This window comes from Schistocerca gregaria, chromosome 6 (genome assembly GCF_023897955.1).
Source record: "Schistocerca gregaria isolate iqSchGreg1 chromosome 6, iqSchGreg1.2, whole genome shotgun sequence".
In the NCBI taxonomy this organism is placed as follows: domain Eukaryota; kingdom Metazoa; phylum Arthropoda; class Insecta; order Orthoptera; family Acrididae; genus Schistocerca; species Schistocerca gregaria.
Window position 1 is genome coordinate 74,148,393 of NC_064925.1, and position 13,503 is coordinate 74,161,895.

The following is a 13,503-nucleotide window of genomic DNA, read 5'->3' on the forward strand; positions in this document are numbered from 1 at the left end:
GTAAGGTAAATACATTGTCTGTTCTCTATTAAAATCTTTCATTTGCTAACTATGCCTGTCAGTAGTTAGTGCCTTCAGTAGTTTGAATCTTTTATTTAGCTGGCAGTAGTGGCGCTCGTTGTATTGGAGTAGTTCGAGTAACCAAGATTTTTGTGAGGTAAGCGATTTGTGAAACGTATAGGTTAATGTTAGTCAGAGCCATTTTTTTGTAGAGATTTTTGAAAGTCAGATTGCGTTGCGCTAAAAATATTGTGTGTCAGCTTAAGCACAGTCTTGTACAATTTTTCTAAGGGGCGTTTCAATATATGTATGATATTTTGGTTCGGTTTCTTACATTTCCGCTCCATAAGATTAGTAATCAAAACGTCCTCGATTCCGGGTTCGAAATCCGCCACTGAGTATATGTTGATTAATAATCACCAGTATCGGCCAAAGACATCCAACATAAGAAGTCACCCTCATTCTGCTAATGGCCATGTCAAAGACGGCGGAGGAGCGGACATACGTTCAGGGCTCTCTCTTATCCTTGGGGTGGGGAATTGCCCCCAAAGACGGAAGAATCAGCTATGATCAAAGTCATGTGGATGCGGAAAGCAATGGAAACCACTGCATTAAACACACGTGATGTGCATCCACAGGACATGTGGCATGTAATCAAAAAAGTGTGGTGATGATCTCTCCGTTGGCAAAAGATACTGGATTAGTCCCCCATTCGTAGCTCCGGAGTCAAGTGAACTGGAAAGAAGACCAATATTTCTGGTCATATGAGTATAGAGTAATATCAACAGCAGCAACAAATAATATAACGGGAGTAGTATTCGTTATGAGTAGGAAGGAAGTGTGGAGAGCGTGTTATTCTGGTTCAGTGATACGGCTGTCTTAGCAGAATCGACAGCAAACCAATACCGACAACGATAGTCCAGCTATACATGCCGACGTCGCAAGCTGAAGGTGAAGAAACAGAGAAAGAATATGAGGATACTGAAAGGGTAACACAGTACGTAAAGGGAGATGAAAAATCTAATAGTCGTGGGGCACTGGAATGCAGTTGCAGGGGAAGGAGTAGAAGGAAAGGTTACAGGAGAATATGAGCTTGGGACTAGGAATGACGGAGTAGAAAGACTAATTGCGTCCTGTAAAAAATGTCAGCTTGTAATAGCCAATACTCTCCAAGAATCATAAGAGGGGGAGGTATACTTGTAAAAGGCCGGTTGATACGGGAACATTTCAGTAAGATGGCATCATAGTCAGACAAATTCCGAAATCAGATTGTAAGGCGAGCCCAGGAGCAGATATAGACTCAGATAAGTGATAAAGAGCAGGTAAAGTTTAAGAGATTAGTCAGGAAAAATCAATACCCAAGGAATTGGGATACGGAATTGCTAAGGGATGAAGAGATACGCTTGAAGTTCTCTCAGGCTGTAGATGCATCAATAAGAGATAGCTCACTAGACAATAGAGTTGAAGCGGAATGGATGTTTCTAAAAATGGCCATCACAGAATCTGGAAAGGAAAACATAGGTACAAACAAGATAACTGCGAAAAACCCATGGTAACAGAAGAAGTAATTCAGCTGAACGACGAAAGAAGGAAATACAAAAATGTTCAAGGAAATTCAGGAATTCAGAAGTAGAAGTGGCTCAGCAATGAAATAAGTAGGAAGTGAAGCCAAGCTAAGATGAAATGGTTACATGAAAAAATGTGAAGAAATCGAAAAAGAAATGATTGTTGGAAAGACTGAATCGGCATATACGAAAATCAAAACAAAAGGGAAGCAAGACTACGCAAAAAATCAAGACACGTTATAGGATTTGTCGACCTGGAAGAAGTATTTCACAGTGTAAAATGGTACCAGATGTTCGCAGTTCTGAGAAAAGCAGGGGTAAGCTATAGGGAGAGATGGGTAATAAACGATATGTACAAGAACCAAGAGAGAATAATAATAGTAGAAGACCAAGAACGAAGTGCTCGCATTAAAAAGGTTGTAAGACAGGGATATACGCTTTCGCCCCTACTGTGGAATTTGTACACTGAAGGAGCAGTGATGGAAATTAAAGAAAGGTTTAGTAGTGGAATTAAAATTCAAGGTGAAAGGATATCAATGATATGATTCACTGATTACATTGCTATACTGATGAAAGTGAAGAAGAATTAGATGATCTGCTGGATGGAATAAACCATCTAATGAGCGCAGAATGTGGACTGAGAGTAAATCGACGAAAGACGAAAGTAATGAGAAGTAGCAGAAATGAGAACAGCGAGAAACTTAACATCAGGAGTGATGGTCAGGAAGTAGATGTTAAAAAAGTCTACTACCTGTGCAGCAAAATAACTAATGACGGACTGAGCGAAGAGGACATCAAAAGTAGACTAACACTACCAAAAATGACATTCCTGGTAAAGAGAAATATGCTAGTATTAAACATAGGATTTAATTTGAGGAAGAAATTTTGAAAACGAACGTTTGGAGCACAGCATTGTATGGTAATGGAACATGGAGTGTGAGAAAACGGGAACAGAAGGGAATCGAAGGATTTGAAATGTGGTGCTACAGAGGAATGTTGAAGATTAGGTGGACTGATAAGATAAAGAATGAGGAGGCTCTGCGCAGAATTGGAGAGGAAAGGACTTTGTGGAAAACACTGACATGGGCAAGAGACACAATGAGAGGACATGTGTCCAGAGGTCAGGGAATGACTTCCACGATACTAGAGGGAACTGGAGAGGGCGACAACTGTAGAGGAAGACAGAGATTGGAATACATCCAGAAAATAATTGAGGACGTAGTTTGCATGTGCTGCTCTGAGATGAAGATGTTTTCACGGGAGAGGAATTCGTGGGGGGTCACATCAAACCAGTCAGAAGACTGACAGCTCACGAAGAAAGGCCAGGTGTGTTGCGGTTTTCTGTGCATCTCTCATGGGCTATACGTGTCATCTGTCCTACACTCACAGGAACTCTTGTAAGCCTCAGGCTTCCGAAGCACCGAATCATCTTTAACGGAATTAGGAGTGCCGCGGTTTCAGTGGAGGGCGAATAGTCACTTTGTGTTTGCTGCGGATCCGTCCTATTTTTGACGATAGGCCTCCCACGTATGGCACAAAAACCTTGGATTTAAAATTTTCCATGCTTTCTGCTATGTCGCTTTTGCCCTCTGTTGATTTAATTGGTAATACCTTAACGTATCTGCTGTGGAGAATACCTGTTGGCTTCTAAAACTACTCTCAAATGTAGAAGGTCGTTCTCGAGACTCCTCTCGTTAGCAGTGACACCGAGCGAGGTGGGGCAGTGGTTAGCACACAGGTTTAAACCTGAGTCCAGAAATCCTGATTTAAGTTTCCCAAGATTTCATTAAATCGTTTCAGGCAAGTGCTGGGATGATTCGTTTGAAAGAGCAAGGCCGATTTCCTTCCCCATCCTTCTCTGTTTCGAGCTTGTGCTTCGTCTATAATGACCTCGACGTCGACGGGCCGTTAGACGCTATTCTCCTCCTCCTCCTCCCCCTCCTCCTCCTCCCCCTCCTCCTCCTCCTCCTCCTCCTCCTCCTCAGCAATAACGTGTGCCCTGTATACCAGAGTTGTCAGAACCTTCATACTATGCCAAGGATGGTGGCAGCATTTGCACGTAAATACACTACTGGCCATTACAATTGCTACACCACGAAGATGACGTGCTATAGACGCGAAATTTAACCGACAGAAAGAAGGTGCTGCAATATGCAAATGATTAACTTTTCAGAGCATTCACACAAGGCTGGCGCCGGTGGCGACACCTACAACGTCCTGAGACGAGGAAACTTTCCAACCGATTTCTCATACTCAAACAGAAGTTGACCGGCGTTGCCTGGTGAAACGTTGTCATGATGCCTGGTGTAAGGAGGAGAAATGCGTACCATCACGTACCCGACTTTGATAAAGGTCGGATTGTAGCCTATCGCGATTGCGGTTTATCGTATAGCGACATTGTTGCTCGCGTTGGACGGAATCCGATGATTGTTAGCAGAATATGGAATCGGTGGGTTCAGGAGGGTAATACGGAACGCCGTGCTGGATCCCAACGGCCTCTTATCACTAGCACTAAAGATGACAGATCTTATACGCATGGCTGCAACGGATCATGAAGCCATGTCTCGACCGCTGAGTCAACAGATGGGGACGTTTGCAAGACAACAACCATCTGCACGAACAGTTCGACGACGTTTGCAGCAGCATGGACTATCAGATCGGAGACCATGGATGCGTTTACCCTTGACGCTGCATCACACATAGGAGCGCCTGTGATGCTGTGCTCAACGACGAATGGCAAAACGTCATTTTTTCCGATGAATCCAGGTTCTGTTTACAGCATCATGATGGTCGCATCCGTGTTTGGCGATATCGCGGTGAACGCACACTGTAAGCGTGTAATCGTCATCGCCATACCGGCGTACTACTCGGCGTGATGGTATGGGGTGCCATTGGTTACACGTCTCGGTCACCTCTTGTTCGCATTGACGTCACTTTGAAAATTGGATGTTACATTTCAGATGTGTTACGACTCGTGGCTCTACCCTTCATTGGATCCCTGCGAAACCCTACATTTCAGGAGGATAATGCACGACTGAATGTTTCAGGTCCTGTACGGGCCTTTCTGGATACAGAAAATGTTCAACTGCTGCCCTATCTCTCACCAATTGGAAACGTCTGGTCAATGGTGGCCGAGCAACTGGCTCGTTACAATACGCCAGTCACTACTCTTGATGAACTGTGGTACCGTGTTGAAGCTGCGTGGGCAGCTGTACCTGTTCACGCCATCCAAGCTCTGTTTGACTCAATTCCAAGGCGTCTCAAGGCCGTTATTACGGCCAGAGGTGGTGGTTCTGGGTACTGATTTCTCAGCATCTATGCACCCAAATTGCGTGAAAATGTAATCACATGTCAGTTTTAAAGTAATATATTTGTCTAGTGAATACCCGTTTATCATCTGCATTTCTTCTTGTTGTAGCAATTTTAACGGGGAGTAGTGTATAAATGCATATGCGCCAGTTTCCGTATACTGCATGTCCAAAATTCCATCATCTTTGCGTCGCACCAAAGCATCTAAAAATGGAAGGCATCAATCTTTTTCGATTTCAGTTGTGAACTGAATTTGTCTAGGGTGAAATTCTGAAGACTCAATATTCTTTTAATTGATTTTTACCAGGGGGCCACACTACAAACGTGTGATCACCATACCTCCAAAATAGTGTAGGCTTCAAGCTAGCGGATTCCAGCGCCTTTCCCTCGAAGTCATTAATAAGGAAGTTGACCACCAAGGGCAACAAAAGACTATCAATGGCGGTACCGTCAATCTGATCATAAAATTCGTTACCAAATAAAAAATATGTCGAGGTCAAGACATGTTTAAGCAAGACTGAAAACTCTTTATCAAAGGTTTTGCCAATGAGAGAGAAAGATTCTGAAAGAGGAACCTTTGTGAACAAGGACGCGACTACGTCGCAGCGTTGCAGCTCGCAGTGATAACATCGATATCACCGTTTTGATCGACCGTGCAGCAACTGATCTTATTCTGTGCGTATGTTGTACCTCTTTGCCCCCAACAACGTCTCTGGACCTCGCGTTCAGAAAAAGGAAGTGAAATTTATGCGGCTCTACGCCCGAAATTCTATGGAACAAACATTACGCCGCGAAAATATGAAGACGCAAATTTATGTCACATATTTTGATACTCAAGAACTCACTCGCTAAAACCTATAGTGTACTTACCATTGACCTAGAATCATGCAATTTACCAAGAAGCAGCTTTCACAATACAAATTAAGAGAAAATTTCGAAAATTTTCAATTTGTTATTCTATCACACAAAAATACTTTTTTTTGTCAATTTCCTTTATTGCTCACCAGAACTTACATTGGTTGAAAGTGTATTTATGCAGATCATATGGTGTTTATACTTTTTCATGCTATTGCATGTGAAATCCAGTCAGAAGAATTTGTTTGGAGTTACTACTCTTAAAACACTTATTCTGAGAGCAACTGTTGTGTATGCGCTGTACTTACATTTCCAACCACAGTATACTAATGAAACTATAGAATCCTGTAAATACCATCAAAATTACCATCACAGTAGTTCACAGAAAATAGCAAATACAGAAGAACTCCAAAGCGCACAACTTGATTTTTCTAACAAAGATCATTTACGCCTGTAGTCAGCTGCAAAAATGCACCATCTTACTACGCAGCTAGACAGTTATACACTATCACACAAACCGTGCATGTACACAAACAACAAGCACCTTCAAAACACCAGTAAACCAATAGTAAAGATGGAATTCATGAATATGCTACAACAGCAAATTAGATGTTGCGACTGTACCTAAAGGTTATATCAAGTGTAGTTGCTCTCCCAAACAGGACCCAATGCGCCTGAACCAGTTGCATGTGTATCAGTGGTTACTCATTCTTTAGCTACTTTGGCTATGCATGGGTCCGTTTAAGAGACTAGCTCGTTGTTGTTGTAGGGTCAAGTTACACACTTGTGCTTTCACTTTGCAAAACGAAATTTCTGAAAACAAAAACCGAAGTGTACAGCTGTGACCTTGCAATGATAAAATACACACTGATCCGATGGATTTCTGGCGCCAGGTGATATCGATTCTTACTTCCATCTTTGATCGTTGTCCCTGTGCCTTGTCCTCTTTGCGTCTTTGAGGCAGGCTATATAAGGTGGCGCGCGTGCACAAGTCGGGGAGAGTGGGTCCGCGCACGAGCCGAGTCAGTCGGAGGCATGACGTATTTTCGGTGTTGCCGTTGTGGGGAGTTGGAGACACCACGTCACAGGGCACGGCCCTCTGCCGCGAGGACCAGTTGAATTGGAGCAACGAAGAAGCTTGGGCCACTGCCGAAAAGTATTAAGGTTGTGTTGACACGGCTGGCCAGTGGCGACCAGGATTTGCTATTTGGCTGGATAGCGTGTGAATTTCATATGAAGAAGAAAAAAATTAATCGCCAATCTTTAGTGGTGGGTTCGACCTTCTATATACAGTGAATATTATTGTGTACTTAAGGACTGTTGCAGCTGCTCGTGCTAGTGGCCAGCAAAACATTCACTGCAGTGGTGGCGGGGCGAGTTGCGTTCTGGGACGGCCATGAAATTATGTTACTAAAGAGGCTAAAAATAGCGCCTTGCATTTGTAAGTTTGGAATTGGTGCTTAGTGGTACGGTGAAGGTACCTGGTTCACTTGAACGTCATTTCTTAATTTAGTTACAGATTTAGAATTTTCTGGTTTTACGAATTGGTGGTAGTTGTTGTTTCATAATAATTTCTTGCGTGTGTGGAAGGCAAGTGGCCGTGATAAATAAAGGTCACATTGTGTTTTATGGTCGGATAGAGGGCGTGTGTATTTTGGTCTGTGGCCTTAGCGGCCGTGTGTATTGCATTAGCGACCTATTGAAGTGACATTGGTTTCCTATTGCAATTTCAAATAACTATCTGATGGTTGATTGTCAGGTTAGGTACTGCACGTTTGATTTATGTGGTGTCAGCCATTCAGCAAAGACAGATTATCTTGTAAGGTGGACCTTAAGTCATTGGGTGTAGACTGACACATCTTTTCACGTAGTTTCTAGATTTATTTATTTGGATCAAAGGAAACTAAGCTCCTTAATTCTCTTCATTGGTCAACATGTAATATGCTTATATTAAGGTACTGCTTTTCTGTATATATATTTGTGTAACTTGTATATACTGCAGTGTGTCTGCCGCTCATGTTTTCCTGTTTTCAGAAACGTGTATAGCGCTCCGCGAGCTTGCAGTGTGGCGGAAATCTGAGGATTTGAACTCAAGGCCCCCCGGATCCCGTTAACGCACGATTTCTCTATTCCATTTAACGAGAGGCTTGTTTTAGGCAGGAGATTTCCTACTGCCCAAAGTGGAGTGTAAGTTCACCCTTCGGATCGTGTGTTTGTGAAATCTTAATAAGTTAACGTTTGCTCGCGTCCATCACACGTTCATCCAATCGACGTTTTGCCTTATGATTGCATAAAGTCTAGAATCTTCCGGGCGTTGAGTGTAGTAGTATGCTAAATGTGAGCAGGTCTGATAGACTCAAATTAATTTTACCTTTTCAGTAAGTGTAAAACTGAGTGAGAAAGGCAATAGCCAACATTGTAAACATATGGTTATCTATCTCATCTATTATTTTGGTTGTTGTTACCGGTCCGTAAAGGGGCCGTTGTCACAAGTATGACGGTTAATATTGTGAATACTAATTGTGGATCGGGCCTTGATATACAAATGTTGGTAACTGATTATTACTGCTGATGAATTCATGTGTATGTGTAATCAATAAAGTGTTGCAACTACAAACTGGTATACAAGTTTAGAGTGAGTAATCGTCACACTACACACAAATAAATAAACTCAACATTAGACAAATTATTCAATAATGAGGGTTCTATTAGAACATCTGTAAGTGATTTAGACAACAGAGAATTATGTTGAATAATTTTTATTCAAGAAATGACATCTCAAGTAAAGGAAAAGTGGTCCTACAATATTCAGATAAATACGGACAGAAAATACCCTTGTTAAACACACTTAAACTAAGAGTGTTATGACAATGGTAGCAAAACTCCCAAACTAAATAAGTAGTCAGATTCACGACTACAATACACAAAATATTCTTCAGATCAAAACAGTTCAGAGTTCAACATCATGATTCACAAATTGGCACACATAACAGAAAGAATAGTACCTCATATTCTGCCTATCCTCAGATGTGCAAAATAAGTGTGAAAAGTGAAGAGTCCCACACTGAAACACATTCAGATCTCTCGAAATATAAGTCTCATAAGAAATTAGTGTAATGTAGCTGCCGTTCACCGTCCAGAATCAAACACCTCCATGATGAAATACAACTCGTTACCACAGGCAGATCTGCCTCTCTCAAGCACAAACGCGGAAGTGTCCTCAGAAGTTAAAGGCTCTTAGTGGCCATCCACCGCCCAGTATCGGTCACCCACCCTTGATCGAATATAAACTTAGACCACAGGTAGGTCAGCCTCCTTCCAGAACGAACATCCAAGTGTTCTCCTCCTTCGACCTCCTTCGAAATGTAACTAAAAAGTTAAAGTTTCATAGCGGCTGTTTGCTGCCCAGAATATATCAGCCAAACGGCCGAATATAGCACTATATCACTGATAGGTGCATGTTGTGGTTGGCAGGAGAGCCAACCGTGTTCCTCAAGGAGGCGAGTGCTAGGAAGTCTCTCTCTAGAGCTACCGTGTGGCGGCGCTCGGTCTGCAATCACTGATAGTGGCGATACGCGGGTCCGACGTATACTACCGGACCGCGGCCATTTAAAGGCTACCACCTAGCAAGCGTGGTGTCTGACGGTGACACCACATTCCTCCCCGCAAATCGGCGTACGGTTGTGGTATAAGGCTTCCGCCCACCGTGGGAAGGACCGCATGTTGACGTATGCGACGAGGTGGGGAGCTTAACAACAGGCGAGGCTGTGCCACCCGCACCCTGCCATTCGGACCACGGGGAGCTAGGAAACGCCTGAAAACCGGCTCCACATGCGGTGTATGCGCCCGTAGAGAGACAGGAGGGGCCGAAGGGTCGACCTCTATCGAGCCGGGGCGCCCGACGGGCGATGAAGACATACGGTCCGGAGCGGGCAAGAGTTCCATGTCGGAGGACAACTGGTCACGGGAAGCGATCGGCGCCTCGTGACCCAGGGAGGCGCCCGGCGGTTGCAGCGACGCGTCCACTGCGGGCGTCGCCGGCGGGAGAACAGGCGGCGGCGGCGGCGCGTCGCCATGGGGCAAATTGGAAGGCAGCGTCGGTAACACCTGGGGCTGAGGCGAGCCAGTAGATGGGTCCCCGGGGCGCTGACCGGACGGCACCGTAGCTGAAAGCAGACGGCGAGCGCCAGATCCCGAGAGACGATAGAGGCGCAGCTGATTGAGATGCCGACGCACCTCACCAGAGGCCCCCAAAACCAGATACATAGCGCGGCCGAGGCAGCGAAGTAGGCGCCCTTCTAGCCAACCCCGTGAACCTCGATAGCGTCGATAGTAGACAACGTCGCCTGGAGCAAAAGCACAGGAACCTGATGCGGCGGATGTAGCAAAGACATCAAGGTTCGATGATGACGACCGTGGAGCAACTCACCCGGCGAGCGACCATTTCGGGGCTGAGAGCGATACGAGGACAAAAAGAGCAATAACGCGTTCTCCTGAGAATGCGACTCTTTCAACTTCAACATCTGTGACTTGAAAGTCCTGACCAATCGTTCAGCGGCACCGTTTGACTGTGGCGAAAACGGCGCGGACGTCAGATGTTGAATACCATTGGCCTTGCAAAATGACTGAAATTCTCCGGACATGAATTGTGGGCCGTTGTCGGAAACAATAGTCTGTGGAAGACCTTCAATGCAAAAGATAGCGGATAACGCTTGGATGGTGCAGATGAAGTCGTGGAAGACATCCGGACAACAATAGGAAAATTACTGAATGAATCTATCACAACCAGCCAGCGAGCATTCCAGAATGGACCAGCAAAATCGATGTGTAAGCGTTGCCAAGGGGAAGTGGCTTTTGGCCATGCAGAGAATTTCCTCGGTGGTGCTGATTGTTGTTCGGCACACACCAAGCAAGAAGAGCACATATTCGTAATCGCGGCATCGATTCCGAACCAAGTACAGTGCTGACGAGCAAGTTGTTTCGTTCTCACTATACCCCGATGTCCTCAGTGGAGAAGCTGTAAGACAGAGGACTGTAACGAACGTGGGACCACGACCCTGGACTGATCATTATCAGAACGCAACAGCAAAACAAAACGTCGTACAAAAAAGTCTCTCCTTGTGAGCAAAAAATTGGCGAACCAACGGGTCCCCGATCCGTGACTTTGACAAGGGCCATTGCGTAGCACAAAACGCGGAACGGTAGCAAGGACAGGGTCGGCAGCTCTGGCTGTAGCTACCCGAAGAAAATCAATCGGAAACGATTCGACCACGTCATCGGTTTCCGCATCAATGAACATGCAAGCAAGTTCGGAGGAATCGAATACCCTATCCTCAGCTACAGGCAAGAGGGGCAACGCATCGGCGTTTCCGTGCTTAGCAGTGGACCGATGCGAGATATCGTAGCGGTACTGCGAGAGGAAAATAGACCAGCGAATGAATTTCTGCGCTGTACGTGGAGGTACAGGCTTGGTCGGATGAAAAAGCGATGTCAAAGGTTTGTGGTCTGTGATTATGGTAAAGTGACGACCATACAAGAAGCCATGAAACTTTGTAACACCAAATACGAGAGCCAATGCTTCTTTCTCGATCTGTGAATAATTTCTTTGCAGAGACGATAGCAATTTGGACGCAAAGGCAATAGGGCGATGGTGCGATCCATCTTTGTGCGCAAGCACAGCACCGACCCGAAATCCGATGCATCCACCATCAACAAGAGGGGCTTCTGGGGATCGAATGGCGTAAGGCAAGTATTGGAAGGCAACGCCGATTTCAACTGGCGAAAGGCGCGTTCGCATTCCGTCGTCCAGACGAACGGAACACCCTTACGGCGTAAACGACGAAGCGGAGCTGAAATGGAAGAGGCATGCGGCACGTATTTATTGTAATACGTAATTTTTTCCAGCACACTCTGTAGCTGCTTCAAATTCCGCGGCGAAGGCAAGTCTTGAATGGCACGAAGGTGCGTTGGACTGGGATGTATGCCTTGGGCATTGAGGACATGTCCCAAGTATGGTAAGTCTCGAGCAAAAAACACACATTTGTCCTTCCGCAAGCGAAGACCATTTTGTTGCAAGACCTGAAATAATGTTCGGAGATTGGCCAAATGTTCTTCTTCCGTCTTTCCGGAGATCACAATATCGTCCAGATAGTTTGCTGCTGTTGGGATCGACGTACAAACAGTTTGTAGATATTCCTGAAACAATGCAGGGGCGGATGCACACCCGAATGGCAGTCGTTTCAATCGATACAAACCAAGATGCGTGTTAACCACCAAAACGCGCTGGGATTCTTCGTCCACCGGTATATGCAAGTACGCATCTGCTAAGTCCAACTCGAAAAATATTTACCCGGGCACAGTTTGACAAAAATATCTTCCGGGCGGGGTAAAGGAAAAGTTGCAATCACTAGTTGTGGATTCACTGTTGCCTTGAAGTCTACACAAAGTCTCAATTTTCCGGAAGGTTTTGGCAAAATTACTAAGGGTGATGCCCAGAGAGAAGCCTGCACACGTTCAATTACACCTTGCGATTCCAATTCGTGTAATGTTTTTGCGACCTCATCACGCAATGCGTGGGAAACATTGCGCGCTCTGAAAAATTTCGGTTGCGCGTTTACTTTCAGTTCCAAATGTCCTTTATAGTTCTTAGCGCAACCAAGGCCTGGTGCAAAAATGTCTTCAAATTCTTCACATAGACGAGAAACACTGTCTGAAAGCAAAGTCTGGTTCACTGATAGGACCTTATTTACTATAGACAAGTTAAACAACTGAAATAAATCGGAACCAAACAAGTTCACTGCAGAAGAAGAACGAAAGACGTAAAATGACACAAGTTTTGTTTGTCCTTTGTATGTTGCAAGAAGGCTGCACTGTCCTAACACAGGGATATCTTGACCGGAGTAACTATTTAACGTAACATTTGCGGCACGCAACGGAGGTGTGCCCAGCAGTTTGTAAGTGTCTTGATTGATCAGTGAAACTGCAGCTCCGGTATCGAGCTGGAATGGTATCACTTTTCCGTTAATGTCCAAGTCCACAAAAAGTTTATTGTCCTGCTGACGACAAGAGCGACTGTCTCGTGGAACGTGAACTGACACTGGTACATAATCACTTGCGATGACGGGAGTTCCGGCGATGTCGACGCACACTATTTTTGGCACGAACACAGTCACTGTTAGAGAGAGTGACACTGGCCGGAGTGGAATGAACTACATGAATTTCCATGGGCGAAGTTTCACGAGCCTGAGGATCCTTGGTTCGATTCCGATTCCGGCGCGAAGCAAAGGGCCTGGAACGGTTTTGAGCTTCCGATCTGAGCTTTTTCTGGCAAACACTCTGAACATGTCCTTTTTTATTACAATAAAAGCAAATAGTTTGGCGTGACGGGCAATTCTCACGCGAATGTTTAGTAGCACACCGCGGGCATGATTTGATCACTGCATTAGCTTGCCGTCGCGGTACATGTGGCAGAGAGCCTGGCGGAAGCGGCGCGGCCGGGCGCGTGGACTGTTTACTGCTCCGAGCAGCTCGCCCGGCAGGCAGGTTAATCTGACACACTGCTGGCGAAGTTTCAAATGATTCCTGACCAAAGTCAAGTGTGTCCTGCCGATCCAATATGTCCATCACTTGTTGAAGGGAGGGATTTACTAGTTTCAAAATCTGTTCCATTATACGAACATCAGAAACGTTCTGTGCAATTGCATCACGTACCATAGTTTCTGAATAAGGGAGTCCACATTGACACTCAAAAGCACAATCCTTAGTAAGGCCTTGC